Source organism: Ailuropoda melanoleuca, chromosome 20 (assembly GCF_002007445.2).
Source record: "Ailuropoda melanoleuca isolate Jingjing chromosome 20, ASM200744v2, whole genome shotgun sequence".
In the NCBI taxonomy this organism is placed as follows: Eukaryota; Metazoa; Chordata; class Mammalia; order Carnivora; family Ursidae; genus Ailuropoda; species Ailuropoda melanoleuca.
Genome location: NC_048237.1, coordinates 21611372 through 21627357, shown reverse-complemented (window position 1 = coordinate 21627357; position 15986 = coordinate 21611372). Strand labels below are relative to the sequence as shown.

General features: G+C 35.1%; 1 pseudogene; it reads left to right on the top strand.

Moving 5' to 3' along the window:
* Positions 1-15633, top strand: part of LOC109488504 — a 181014-nt pseudogene extending 165381 nt beyond the window's left edge.
* Positions 15634-15986: the final 353 nt, after the last annotated feature.

Here is a 15986-nt window from a genome sequence, read left to right as displayed (position 1 = left end):
AAAAAAAAACACATTGTTTTTGTTGTTTTCATTTCCATCTCCTTCAGGAAAAGAAGCATGGTTTGAATGTTCAGACGTATTTGAATAAAAATGCAACCATGACTGTTGAATTCTAAGACCTGCCTAACTGGCTGAAGTCTTAGGAAATATGTCTCTTCGATACATTATTCCCCTTAAAAATCCTGCTTGAGGAAATTATCATGTTTGAATTATTTTGAGATGCAGTCAGAAACAAGGCATTTTTCAAGAATATCTTCTATTTGCCTTTGGCAATTTGCTCTCAGCTTCATTCAGAATTCTCACTAAGAGAAGAGTTAGTGCAATGATGTTTCCTGCCCTAGGTATTTAAGTGAAAATAAAACTTAGATCACAAGTGAAATCAATTTGATAGATTCCTTCAAACTAAAGCTAAACCCAGTAATCTTTATTTGGAAAACATTGGTCTATGGAGGGATAAAAAGACTAAACTTACAAATATTTTTCAGGTAGGAAAATAAGACATTTACTGAAACCCAAAATACGTAAGAAAAAGGGTAGAAAACATCCATACTACAACGTTTTGAAAAAAATTTAGATAGATAAGCTTCTTAATATCATGCAGATAAATTTCTTATAATCACCTAGAATTAGAATCATTAATATTTAAATCTTGACAACCACAAGCTAATAGGTATCCAGACATATACAGAAACAAAATGACCTCTGTTCTCTAGATGCTTTGGTCATAAATTAATACAACGCATCCTCCAAATATAGTCATTCTCTTTCTCCCAGTTGCTAATACACAACCATAGTTTGTGAATGTAAATAACACCATATATATTGGCTTCATTTTTATAAAGACTCTCCACATGAAGACAAAGACGGCTCCCAGATAATCCCAGTTTACCATAATTTCAGGAAAGACTGCCTCCTTCCCAGTAGTGCTAGAAAAAAATAGCAAGAGAAGAAATGCTTCTGGCACTGAGTCCATACATAAACCAATAACTCAAGCTAGAGGGACAGCTACTGTACCAAATCTGAGTCATGTGCCAATCCCTGGAGCGATGGGTGGGATCAGCCCCATAAACTACACATGGAGAGAGGCTGTTCTTGAAAGGAAAAGAGGAATTTTCATCCAAGGGAAAAGCAGAAGAATGGTTGTTAAGTTTACCAGTTAGAGTCTCAACAGGAAACAAATGGAACTCAAATTAAGGTAATTAAAGAAAATTTCTTTATGAAGAGATGAATTGCAAAGGTATAAATGGGGTGTAGAAAGACCACAAGAGATTGTATAGTAATTAGAAGAGTTGTCCAAAGGGAAAAGGGAAAGGAGGAGTTAGTAAAATCAAGGAGCAAAGGGTCCTGTAGAGAAACCCTATTGTGAGTCACAGAGATCTTCAGAAAGGCACACAACTAATCCAAAGTGAACTCACAAGAAGAGAGCCTGGGAAATAAACACTCTCCCTCCAATCTCCTTCTAGGAATCCCCAAGGGCTAAACTCAGCTGAAATCTAGAGACAGGGGAGCCCATTAACAGAAGCCTTAAAAGTCAGGCCCCAGGGCAGCAGAGTAGTAAGGGCAGGTAATGGATCCAGAGGGGCAAATGGAAAATATGCAACACACCGAGCAAGCAGAAAGAATGTACATTATTTACCATGATCTCTGGCTTCTCATCCATTCATTCAACAAATAGCAATTGTGTCCCTCAATGAGCAAAACATTTTTTTTAAAGATTTTATTTGTTTATTTGAGAGAGAGAAAGCACAAGAGGGGGGAGGGTCAGGGAGAGAAGCAGATTCCCTGCTGAGCAGGGAGACCATGCAGGTCTCCAGGATCAGGACCTGAGCCGAACTAACCAACTGAGTCATCCAGGCATGCTAAAACACATTTTTATTTTTTTTATTATTTTTTTTAAGATTTTATTTATTAAAACACATTTTTAAGTAGGGAAAATACAAAATTAAAAGAGACACATGCTCTTCTCTCAAGGTGTTCAAGGTCAAAAAAGAAAAAGGAGACAAACTTTTTTAAAGTGCAACAAACACATTATCCTCCAAGACTTTGATTCTGGAGCAGTTTTTCAATGATCTGTTATATTTTTTCCCTATGGATTGTGACAAGCAGATGGTTTTTCCTGCATAGGAAATTACCTAATACCTAACGGAGACCATAAATGATCACAGACATAAAGCTCTTGTTTTGTTGTTGCTGATTTTTAGAGCAATCAAGTGCTGTCTAGCTCTAAGAAAAGGTACCTGTACACAGTACTGAAGGAGCACAAAGAAAAGGACTATTTTTAATAGTACATTAAGGGAAGGAGTTACTGGGGAGAACTGCCATAGAGGGAGTGACTCTTCAATTGAATCTTTATAGATAAGTAAGCTAACAAGCAGGTCAATCAGGAGAATAAGGGAGGAATGATATTCTAGACAGAGAGAATATTATAAGGAAAGGCATGCAGTGGTATTATAATAAATACAGCATATTAAAGCAACTGTATGAAATCCAAAATGACCGGAAATTATATAGTCTACTACTCAATGAATGAGAAAACCAGAAAATGTTATTGTGTTCATGTTTAAATATATGTGCATCATTTTTTAAAAATTGAGAACTGATAATATGCCTTATGTTTCTTTTCTATATCCCCACATACTCCAAGGCTGTGAGTGATGGAGCTGAATAAAAAATGTCAGATTAAATTTGTGTTTAATTTTCATTAGTAAATAAATAATCTTGATTAGTTGATTTTTTAAATAAAATTTAAATTAATATTATTTTGAAGAAAATGCCAACTAGAGATTTAAGAACAAGAATTATGAGTATTTCTAGGGTTATTTTATAACTCATTTGCCAACTAGACAATAAATTCTTCTAAAATAAAACTACCTACTCTAACATTGAAATAATAACCTTAATGAGGAGTTATTTCCAAATAAAGTAAATCATACCAAAAGATTGAAGATTCATAGTGACATCAGTTTTTTTGTTTTATTTTTTAAGTCTAGAAAGAAGTTTAAGAGAATAACTTCTATAAAATCATTCATAGTCACTATTTATAAAAGAAAAATTTTAAACCCCCAAATTACAGTAGAGTAGAATGAAATGAATCATGAATATATATATATATATTTCATGATTCTGGGTTTAAAAAAACCTAAATAATATTAACAACTTGATTATAAAAATTTACCTTGCCTATTAACAATATTGAAAAGAACATCTAAGGATATGAAGAGATTAAAGCATTCAGAGGTGCTCATCTCTTTCCTGTCTGTTTACCTGTCTCAGTTTAAGTTTAAAATTTGTTTTTAACTATCTGCAGAAACTCCAGGGAACATGAGAGAAAGGTATAAGGGAGAAGCCGAGAAGCAGAATCCTGTTTTAGTGGCTGAATACTGTGGCGCTACTGAAAGCAATTACCAGAGTGTTCTGACATGCTTGCCACTGAGACTTTGGGCAGAAGTGCAATTTTATATGTACAAAAATCATCCTAAGATTAAAAGCCTAATTTTAAGTCTGTCATCAACTTAGTTTCCTTGAATAAGTCCCTCATCTTTGAGCAAGTCTCTCACACTTGCTGAGCCTCGAATTATCTTAACCTCTAACAAAGGGATGTTGAACGGAAGCGATTCTCTAAGTTTCTTTCTAAAGCCTTCTGTTTATATGATTTGCCTAGTCTTCTCAACATCAGAATTTCCCCTGATCATTACAACAAGAGCACAAGTTATTTCTGAGTCTCAAGGTTTTCAAGGTCTTGACCCCACCCTTCCCAATAAAAAACCTAGGTTAGCTTAATTAAAAAATTAAAAAAAAAAAAAGTGGGTTAGTCCTCCAGTCTGTGATGGAAGCCACCTATGGCTCTCATGAAGGCAAATGGACTTAGAAAACCAGACCTGAGCAATGTTCCCGGGCTATCTCAAGATAGAAACAGAAATGAAAAACCTAATACCAAAAAAGGAACTCAAAACCAGTCTTGACTCCAAGGACACAATGCAAAGTTGAAATGTGAAATAACTGAATAACAGAACTTGGTACTTACCATATAGTTGCTAGAAAAACAAGTCATTAGGATCCTGTAATAACCAATTCTCACCACACTCCCTTAGTCACCATACTTCATCCTTAACAAGGCCAAAATCAGACTGAGAGCAATACGACAACTTAAGAGTTCACGTCAGCAGCCTCCACCTTAAACATTACACAACTGACTTGAGGGGAGGGAGTCATTACAATTGAACATTTAATCTGAAGTACTTACAAATGAGGAAGGGACAATTCATATGAAATTAAGGGAACGACCAGATTTAAGTAGAGTGGAATAAATCATACGAAAAATAAATAAGAAGACAACTGGTAGTAAGGAAATACAAAATACTCAAATTGGTGCTTCTCAGATTTTTATTCTAAAATAATGACAGAGGACAGTGAATGTATTCCCCAAGCCCTTCACAAGGAAGAACTCTCTCTGAAATCATATTCTTTCTTTTAAAATAAATTCATATAAATTTTATATTCTGCAACAAAATACTCTGGGAAAACAAGGCATGTGTGTCCTGTGTCCTGATATCTCTATGGTGGTTATATCAGTTTAAGAAGCACAGAACTAAAATATACAAATAAGAATTATGAAAGTATATGATGAAATAGAAAACACAAACAGAAGATTCAATCTATAATTAATGTATTAGTTTCAGACAGTACTGCTGATGTCTAAATCACAGTCCTGGTAGGGATATCATAATGTCCCTAGGAAACTTTCTCTCCTCTAGATTAAGATAGGAAATGCTACTGTATATTCTGGTAAATCCTAGTAATTGCATTGTCATAAAGCTCATCATTCTTAATTATTACCGTTTATGTGATTTTCTCCCTTCTCCATTAGTAGGCTTTATAAAGACAGGTACTGTCTTCTTATTTACCACTGTCTTCCAGTGTCTAATGTGATGCCTGTAAATGACTGATTTTGTTGAATCCAAGCTCTTGCTAGCCCACCCTGAATATCTGATTGCCAGTGCTAAGACTCTTAACAATATACCAAAAAGAAACTAATCCATAGTATTTCAATTAGGGACAATAAGAATGAATTTTTTCCTTTGACCTAAGATTATAGATTTAAAAAAAAAAAAGCTTAAAGAAAAATTTACAAATATTTAAAAGAGACAGAGTTGATAACAAAAAAAGAGTAAAAAGCAAGACAATTTTCCCTTTGAACCAAAAAAAAAAGAATATTTCAAAACCTGAAACAATTTGTCAACAAAAGTTTTATAGATATAATGATCAAAACAAGGAACCATGAAAGTTAAAAGATAAAAAAATACTTCTAAAAGATAAACAGATTTGACAATGAAGAAAGCTAAAGATAAACATTATTTTATTATATGACACAGCTTTGCTAATATGAGAGCTAAACATTGAATTGCAGATGGATTTCAGACTACTAAGATAAAACAATGAAGAAAAGAAAGGGGATTGGAAATGTAAATCCAAGTAATTATTCTTTTTAGATCTTATTGGAGGAATATATTATTTGCTTGGTGACAGTATAAATGACAGAAGTTATAAAAATAGTTATTTCAAAATATATCAGTGATAATAATATTGGAAATTTATGGGATTTCTGATCAAGATGGCTGATGAAGTCCACAAACTTTACCTTTCCCTCAAAATGAAATAATATTAACAAATATTTCATTTTTAAAACACTGAAAAAATAAGGAAAATGCCAGCAGAAGCAATAATAAATTCCTGGAAAATATATAACACATGAGAATAAATTAATGGGGAAATCCAACATTACCAGAAATCCACAACCACAAACAAGTGACAGGAAGAACCTTCTAAACAAGAAAGTTTTCCCAGTAGACCACAGAAATGGTGCAAAGATCAGAAACATCGGTGTGTGGGGCTTAGAAAAGGAAAAGCCCAGGGGGATTCTACCAGGTAATTATTGAACAGCAGAATATTTGCAGCTAATTCTATTTGTCCTCAAGATAATGTTCTAAATAAATTCTGCAGAGGGATTTCTAACTGAAGATACATTTGGATTGAACATTGGGACCAGAAAAGTGAGCAGTGTCCTCATAGCTACTACAATAAACACGGAATATCCTGGAAGGAAGGAAGGAGAAAGAGAGAGGACAAAAAAGGAGAGAAAGAAAAAAAGAAAAAGAAAGAAAGAAGGAAAGAAAGAAAGAAAGAAAGGGAAGGAGGAAGGGAGGGAGGAAAGAAAGAAAAAGAAGGGAAGCTTNAAGAAAAGAAAAGAAAAGAAAGAAAGAAAGAAAGAAAGAAAGAAAGAAAGAAAGAAAGAAAGAAAGAAAAAGGGAGGGAGGAAGGGAGGGAGGAAAGAAAGAAAAAGAAGGGAAGCTACTTACCCATCCCACCAGGACACATCCCCTCCCATCCACACAACAGCTGTACAGTTCCTATAATGAAGATATAATTCATTGTCTTACAAATAGATTTACCAAGAATTCCTTGCCAGGTGGACAAAGCTAAAATTATATATATACTAAAGGAACAACCAGAACTCTCATATAACACTAGCGGAAGTGTCAACTGGCACATCCTCTTTGGAACCAATTTTGTGGGAACTATACCTCCTTCCTCTCCTCTAACTTATCTTCCACACTATTTTATGAATTGTTCTCTTATTAAAAATGTTTCACAAAAAAGAAAGGAAAGGAAAGGAAAATTGGACTTCCACAGCCAGCAATGATAGGTAAATCAGATAAACTCTCCCACTTAGGCCAATGAGAAAAGCTTGCAAAATATATACTATACTAGAATTATCTACTTGAATGCATGACAGAACTAATATTATAGTGAAGAATTACAAAGCCAAGATCTATGACAGAAATATCCAGAAAAGTAAACCTATCATTCGTGGTTGCTTGACCCCTGAGGGTATTTGCCAATTCCAGAGTAATAGGTAAGATGTTAAGCAGTACTATGAAAGCCTCATGTTGGAAGCCAAAATCCATGAAGGACTGGAGCTCTAATAAAGGCCCTCACAAGTTCACTTGGGAACTCCAAAAGGGTCAGAATGAATCAGAAGTAGCATAATCCTTGCAAACTTTCAGTCATTTGCATGGACCCAAGAAAAATAATTGTGGACCCTCCAATCCAGAAATGGAGTCTTCTTTGAAGGAAAATATTATCGTAGTCCTTACGTTTTCTTACCAACAATTTTGTCAATACAATGTCTAGCAAACAACAAAAAATAAACTATAAATGAGAAGATCAAGACAGCATGGATAAAAATAAGTAGAATCAAGACACCATAAAAATATAACCACTAAAACTACAGATAATAAAATTTTCAGGTATAGATTTTGAAATAATTATGCTCATTAAAGAAATAAAAGATTAGATTCAAAATCTAAGCAAAGAACTAGGAGCCATAAAAAATAGCATAACTTTGAAAGAAAATCAAATAGAATTTTTTTTTAAAGATTTTTTTTTAAAGATTTTATTTATTTATTTGACAGAGATAGAGACAGCTGGCGAGAGAGGGAACACAAGCAGGGGGAGTGGGAGAGGAAGAAGCAGGCTCATAGCAGAGGAGCCTGATGTGGGGCTCGATCCCAGAACACCAAGATCACACCCTGAGCCAAAGGCAGACGCCTAACGACCGCACCACCCAGGCGCCCCTCAAATAGAAATTTTAACACTAAAAGGTACAACTGAAATTAAGAACTTTCTTGAGGGGTGCCTTGGTGGCTCAGTCAGTTAAGCATCTGCCTTCAGCTCAGGTCATGATTTCAGGGTCCTGGGATCAAGCCCCACATCAGGCTCCCAGCTCTGTAGGGGGCCTGCTTCCCCTTATCCCTCTGCCTGCAGCTCCCCCTGCTTGTGCTCTCTCTCTCTCTAATAAATAAATAAATAAATAAATAAATAAATAAATAATCTTTTAAAAAATTTAGATGTTTAAAAAAGTAAAAGAACTTTCTAGGTGGCTTTAAAAACAGATTAGACACTGGTGAAGTGAGAATTTTTTAAATGGAAGATATGCCAGAATATCCATAATTAAGCACAGAGGAAAAACATGAAAAATATGGAAGAGAGGGTAAGAGAGACATTGTGACAAGTTATAATATGCATTACAACTAATTCTAAGGCCATGAGAAAGGACAAAGCAAATGAAGTAGAATCAATACTTGAAAAAACAATGACTAAGAATATTCTAAAACTGTTAAAATAAATCAATTCATAGATATAAAAATCCATATAAGCACAATCAGAAAAAAAAATGAAAGAAATCCACACCTAGATGCATCGTACTAAAATAACAGCAAAACACAAAAGGAAAAGTCTAAAGAGCAGCAACAGTAATGAAGCAGATTAATTTCAAATGCCTTTATGTTAACTGCTCAACAGAAAAAAACAAAAAATAAACAAACAAACAAAAACAGAAAAGTCAGAAGACAAGAGAAGACACCTTCAAAGTATTAAAAGAAAATAGTTGCCACAAAGAAATGGAAAAAGTCCATGATCATGGATTGGAAGAAAAAATATTATTAAAATGTCTATACTATCTAAAGCAATCTACACCTTTAATGCAATCCCTATCAAAATATCAACAGCATTTTTCACAGAACTAGAACAAATAATTATAAAATTTGTACAAAAGACCCCAAATAACCAAAGCAACCTTGAAAAAGAAAGCAAAGCTGGAGACATGACAATTCCAGACTTCAAGTTATATTACAAAGCAGTAGTAATTAAAACAGTATGGTGCTGGCACAAAAAAAGACACAAAGATCAATGGAATAGAATAGAATACCCAGAAATTGACCCACAAGCATATGGCCAACTAATCTTTGACAAAGCAGGAAAGAATATCCAATGGAAAAAGGATGGTCTCTTCAACAAATGGTGCTGGGAAAACTGGACAGCAACATGCAAAAGAATGAAACTGGACCACTTTCTTACATCATACACAAAAATAAACTCAAAATAGATTAAAGATCTAAATGTGAGACCTGAAATCATAAAAATCATAGAAGAGAGCACAAGCAGTAAGGCCTCTGACATTGGCTGTGGCAAATTTTTTCTAGATAGGTCCCCTAAGGAAAGGGAAACAAAAGCAAAAATAAACTGTTGGGACTACATCAAAATAAAAAGCTTCTGTACAGCAAAGGAAACAATCAAGAAAACTAAAAGACAGCCTACTAAATGGGAGAAGATATCTGCAAATAACACATCCAATAAAGAGTTAGTATCCAAAATATATAAAGAACTTACAAAACTTAACACCAAAAAAATGAATAATCAATGAAAAAATGGGCAGAAGACATGAACAGACATTTCTCCAAAGAAGACATCCAAATCACCAACAGACACGTGAAAAGATATTCATCATCACTTACCATCAGGCAAATGCAAAACAAAACTATACTGAGCCATTACCCCTATTAGAATGGCTGAAATCAATAACAAGAAACAACAGGTGTTGGCTAGGATATGGAGGGAAAGGAACACTAACAGATTGTTGGTGGGAATGAAAATAAGTACAGCCGCTGTGGAAAACAGAATGGAGGTTCCTCAAAAAGTTAAAAATAAACTATCTACAATCCAGCAATTGCACTACTGGGTATTTACCCAAAGAACACAGAAACACTAATTGAAAGAAATACATGCATCCCTATGTTTATAGCAGCATTATTTATAATATCCAAGATATGGAAGCAGCCCAAGTGTCCATCGTTTAGTGAAGGGAAAAAGAAGAGGTGGTATATATATAATGGAATATTATTAAGCCATAAAAAAGAATGAAATCTTGCCATTTGCAACATGGATAGAGCTAGAGAGTATAATGCTAAGTGAAGTAATTCAGTCAGAGAAAGACAAATACCCGGGGCGCCTGGGTGGCTCAGTCGTTAAGCGTCTGCCTTCAGCTCAGGGGGTGATCCTGGCATTCTGGGATCAAGTCCCACATCGGGCTCCTCTGCTGGGAGCCTGCTTCTTCCTCTCCCACTCACCCTGCTTGTGTTCCCTCTCTCGCTGGCTGTTTCTCTCTCTGTCGAATGAATAAATAAAATCTTTTAAAAAAGAAAGAAAGACAAATACCCTATGATTTCACTCATACGTGGAATTTAAGAAACAAAAGAGAGGAACATGGAGAAAAAAAAAAGAGAGAGAGGCAAACCATAAAACAGACTGTTAACTATAGAGAACAAACTGAAGGTTGCTGGAGAGGAGGTGGGTGGGGGATGGATTAAATGGGTGATGGGTATTAAGGACGGCACTTGTGACGAGCATTGGGTATTATATGTAAGTGATGAATCGCTAAATTCTACTACTGAAACTAATATTACACTATATGTTAACTAACTGGAATTTAAATAAAAACTTTTTAAAAATGAGCAAAGGGAAAAAAGAGAGAGAGAGAAATCAATAAACAAACTCTAACTCTAGAGAACAAACTGATGATAACCAGAAGGGAGGAGAGTGGGGGTTGGGCTAAATAAATGATGGGGATTAAGGAGTGTACTTGTCATGATAGGCACCAGGTGCTACATGGAAGTGCTGAATCACTACATTGCACACCTGAAACTGATATAACACTGTATGTCAACTGGAATTAAAATAAAAACTTTTAAAAATTGAATTAACTAATTAATTTTAAAAAGAAAGAAAAGAAAATAGTTGCCACTTTAAAATTCTCCACCTAGTGAAAATAATATTTAGAAATGAAGGTAAAAGAAGCCGTTTTCAGAAAGGCAAAAACTGAGAGACTTCTTCGCAGAAAATACATACTAAAAGACATACCAAAGAGTGTTCTTCAAGCAGAAGAAAAATTATCCCAGATGAGAGGAAAGAGATGAAAAAGAGAATGAAGGAGAATGAAATATATAAATACATGGGGAAATATAAATAAATATTTATTGGAAAACAACAATTATGTTTCATGCGGTTAAAATACAAACAGAAGTTAAAATGCAATAACAGCACAAAGGTAAAGGGGAGGTAAATAAAGTCAACACATTCTAAAGTACATATATGGTCTGAGAAGAAGGTAAAAAAGTTAACATTAGACTTTGATCGGTAAAGGAAAAAAAGTAAAAGTAATTGAGAAGAAATTAAATAATAATTCCTCAATCCAAAAGATTGAGACTCATTATTTATATTTATAAAGAAAAACCTGTCATGTTAGTTTTTACCATGTATGTGCTGTTATTCTAAGTGCTTTACAAACTCTACAAAATAGATGCTATTATTGTGTCCAATAATAGGATTAATTGCACCCACTTCTAATAACAGGAAACTGAGGCATAGAAATGATTAAAAAGCTTTCCCAAGATCACATCGCCAGGAAGGGGTAGAACCTGTATTCCAGCCCAAGCACTTTGGCTGCAGATTCCATTCTTTTAACAACTTACTACTAATTAAGAGCCTACTCCTCGCCAGTCATTATGCTAGACATTTTCATATCTCATAACAGTCCTTGCTAGGCATGCATTATTATCATTTCTGTGTTTCACAGGCAATAAATTAATCAAGGCATCATTTGCCTGTGATCATTCCGGTAGTGAGTAGTACAGGTGCCCTGAATCCTAAATTCAGGTCTGCATGACTCCAAAATCTATGCTCATAGTAAAAGAGATGAGGAGAGCAGGATTCAAAAAATTATAAAAGGCACTCTACTTTGGTGGTATTTTAAAGACTTTATTAAATATTTAAATTGTCTTATTATAATTTTCATGTGAAAGGATGTTTCTACACATGCTACTGAAAGTGAGCCACGATGGCTGTTGTATATGTTATCAGTGGTTCTCAAAGGCTGGCGTTTATCAGAAACACTTGGAAAAGTTGGCAAAAATCCAGAGGTCTAAGCCCCATCCCGCTTCTACAAGTCTATCTTCCCTAGCCTTTATTAGCTCTCCAAGTATGATGCAGAATCACACAAAAGTTTGAGAACCACAGGGCTATATAATATTTGCTGCTTATCACTTACACCACTGCCTGTTAACCCCTGGATAATCAGGGGGTGTTCTGGTAAATTCTGATGACAGTCTGTTATCCAAAGGATAAAGCTTAAGCTCCTTTAGGGACACAGGACATCTCACAGTCTAGGTAAGCCTAAGAATCCAGTCTCATTCCCCACAATTTCCATAATTTTCATTATCCGCCCAATCTGTACAAACACTTACTGCAGACTCAACTATTGTATTATGATTCCCCAAATGTAGCTGGTGCTACTGGGTCTTTGCTTTGCACATATGATTCCCTTATCCTGGAAAACCTTTTTCCCATTTCTCTGCCTAGAAAATCATATTTATCCTTCAGGACCTACTTGAAAAGTCCTTCTCTCTTTCTTCAACTTTTTTTTTCACTTTCTTATACTCCGCTGTCACAAGCCGTTGGGAACCAAAAAGCACGTCTACTATTTCAGTTACGACGCTTCGCATTTTGTATTATGTTTGTATTTTCTAGTTAACGTATCTACTCCTTCACCCTCATTCCACATATTCAAAATTGAAAGCAGGAATTGTACTTTATTTATTTGTTTATTTGTTATTATAACCTTAGTATCTGGATACAGATGGGGTTCAGAAAATGCTTATTGGATGAAGGAAACAAGCACTATAGACTTTCTAATATACTCCAACTCAATTCTTCTTTGTACAGTGTACCTTAAAGATATGATCCAAAAGCAAAGAAAAAGTCAATTTCTCCAATAAGTGCTATTTATAATTTAAAAATCTCAAAAGTGATCCATGTGCCCAAGAATAGGGATATGGCTAAAACATACACACAAAACTATAGAGTTATTAAAAATAAACATTTGGAAGAATGAATAGGTGGAGCATAGGGGACATTTAGGGAGTAAAACGATTGTATATGATACCACAATGATGAATACATTTCATAAAACATTTGTCAAAACTTATAGAATGTGCAACACCAACAGTGAATCCTAATGTAAACTATGGGCTTTGGGTATTAACAACATGTCAATTTGGTTCATCAGCTGTAACAGATATGTACCATGCTGGTGTGGGTTGTTGGTGAAGGAGGTGGTAAATGTGTAGAAGGGCTATATGAGAGCTCTCTATACCTTCTGCTCAATTTGCTGCGAACCTAAAACTGTTCTAAAAAATATTTCAAATATGTCAATATGTTGGAAGTATATTTATATAGATACAGACTATACCATTAGATATTATGGAATGAAACATAGTACATACACTGGAATTCATGTACTGTATATAGTTACTTAGATATTAAACTAATGTAAAATAAGAAAAATAGAATTTAATTTCATTCTTTACTTTTTTTCTTTACAGTTGTTGAATTTCATAGGAGGGAGGGAAATGAAAAGCAGAAGATAGGTCAGAGGAGGGAAAGAAGATGGAAAAGCAATTATGCTACTTTTCTATATGAGAGAAATTCATGTCAAAACTCTAAAAACCACTTCTTCAGGGAGCAGTTCTCAACCTCCATTCCATTGTTACTATGATGATAGGCTTGAAATACATTTTTTGCGAATGTTAGATTATTTTTGTCCATAAAGACTGCTGTGGTTTGGGCCTAACTTAAAAAAGTCAGCCTTCTCAAGCAAAGAAATACAAACTTCAATATTCATTTCAATCTGCTTACCTCATAGAAAGCACCCATTATCCATTATATGAATTCAAGCCAAAAAAATAGTTATAGGCTAGACTGAGTTGGCTCTAAAAATGCAATTGCAAAATTCACAATCTGCTCTGCAGGGCTTCAATCCTACTTATGTAACAATTTTACACACACAGCAGTTTTTCAGTATGTTCAGAGGCAATTAACAGAAATGTTACTAACTTGTGTGTTTGATAAATCTGCTTTAAAAATGCAAAAAGCAAACAGTTTAACTCTGTAAAGGTGAATCTTTTCCAAGTTCACACTACAGATAAGATGAAAATTAGAAACAGGTAAATGGATATTTCAGATCATAATTTTCATTAACATGCTATTTGGTATAAGTCATTTTTCCTTTTTTGGTTTACTTATTTCTCAAAATAATACTTATCTGATTAGTAGCTCTTTTAATCAATTATATGTCTAAAAAATCTATATAATATATGGTAGAGAGAATCCATAGATTTATTCCTGTTTTCCTTTCCTACTTGAAAGAACAGGAAAAAGTATAATATTTCACAGAGGAATATTAATATAACTGTGTGCACATTTTAGGCTGTGCACAAGAAATGACTATATACTTCTACTTGTACCAATTGAGGTCACCAGGGTTGAAATCAATTCTATGCAGTGCATAATTGAGGTAAAGCAATAAGGAGTTTTACTGACTTTTACTATCAGGATTTCTGAACTAGCCATTTGCTTCAAAACAGACTGACAAACAGCTTGCCAAGCTTTCATTGTGTCCCTCTACAAGATTCTAGCCAACTCTCTTGCTGACACAGCTGTCCTACCTGAGGCAAGGGGATAGAACGGGTGACCTCTCTACATGGACCTTCACCCACAACTCTGCAAGCAAGCTAAAATAATGACAGAAAATGACAGAAAGTGAAGATTGAAATTTTGATAAAATACATTAGCCCATAAAAATGGAAGCCAAAACCATCTAATTCAAAATTGATATTTTAAGGATGAAATTTTAAAAATTAGAAACAGAAGATTGAAGTGCTTATTCATAGAAAACCTACTGCATTGCTTCTTATTCTACTCATATAAAAAATAACCTCTCAGGTTATCTATTTGGAGACATGTACAAAATAATGCCTTCAAAGAAAAATTATCTGGCCTTAGGAATAGACCCTAGAAGCAGCTGCCTTGAATACCATTTGTGGATATTACTACATGGTCCACGTGTAGCTCTTTGCTTCCTCTCAGAACCTGTATCACTTGCTTCATAACTTCTCCTATTAGTCTTCCCATCATAGATAACATGTTCATGCAATGTGATGAGATTGTGTTGATTACCTACAATGTACCAAGCAACATACAAAGTGCTGATAATTCAAAATGAATAGAATGTGGGGCCTCCCTTAAATTGCTTAAAGTATGTTAAGTACACAGTTCAGTGTATAAAAGAAATCGTGCAAAGACCTTTGACAAAGGAATGTATATGGTTCTTTGCAACAGAAATCACATCTGACACAGTGCCAGGAAAGACATGTGGGTTGGGTACTGACACTTAAACTAAGCCAAGAAAGGCATTCCTGGTAGAAGCAGCAGGAAGCAAATACGAAGGATGACAGTGGTAGGAGAAAGCTGATGCTCAGGGAGCCACCTGTGTGACTGGACTACAGGCCAAATCATGGAAAGTTTTTATGAACTACTCTTCTTCTCCTAAGATAGTTGGGGGAGCTTAAGGCCCTCTGGAGGCCACTGCTCAAATACAGAGCAAGAAGCAGGGGAAAGAAAGCCAAGTTACCTTTGGTTTTAGCCTTCTATGATACCACGTCAGTATGCACACTCCATGGACTTGTCTCATATTGTCAGCAGAACCTAAAACGGATCTTATCACAAGAAGGTTCAATGAAGAGAAATGGGAACCTGCAGTTCCAGAGGGCAGCAGGCATTCGGTCACAGCAAGATGACATAGAGTCTCAGTGCCAAGATGAGGGCCAAGCTCAGTGCCAAGCTGGACGGAGTGTGGCAGCACAGGGCCTGGACAGTCAGAAGGCAACACAGCAAAACTGCTGATCAGAGAGAGCAAGTCAGCATAAGAGGCAACTGGCCCTGCGATGGACCGCAACTGGCCTCTGGGAGCACAACAATAATCAATCAGCAAAATAAAAAATAGATATTAAATTACAAAATAAAGACAAAAAGGAAGTGGCTCTTTGGGTAATTTTATGTCCCTTCTCTTTTTTCCCCTCTATCTCCTTCTCTTACTGAGAGAGAGGGGGTGGGTGGGGCAAGGGAGAATCAGAATATACATTCCCTTTGGAAATAGTGAATAATAATAGCTAAATCACTCAAATAGAAGATTAAAGATTTCTATGCCTGGGGAACTCCCACCCAAATGAGGACTTGAGGATGCAAAGAATGAAGTC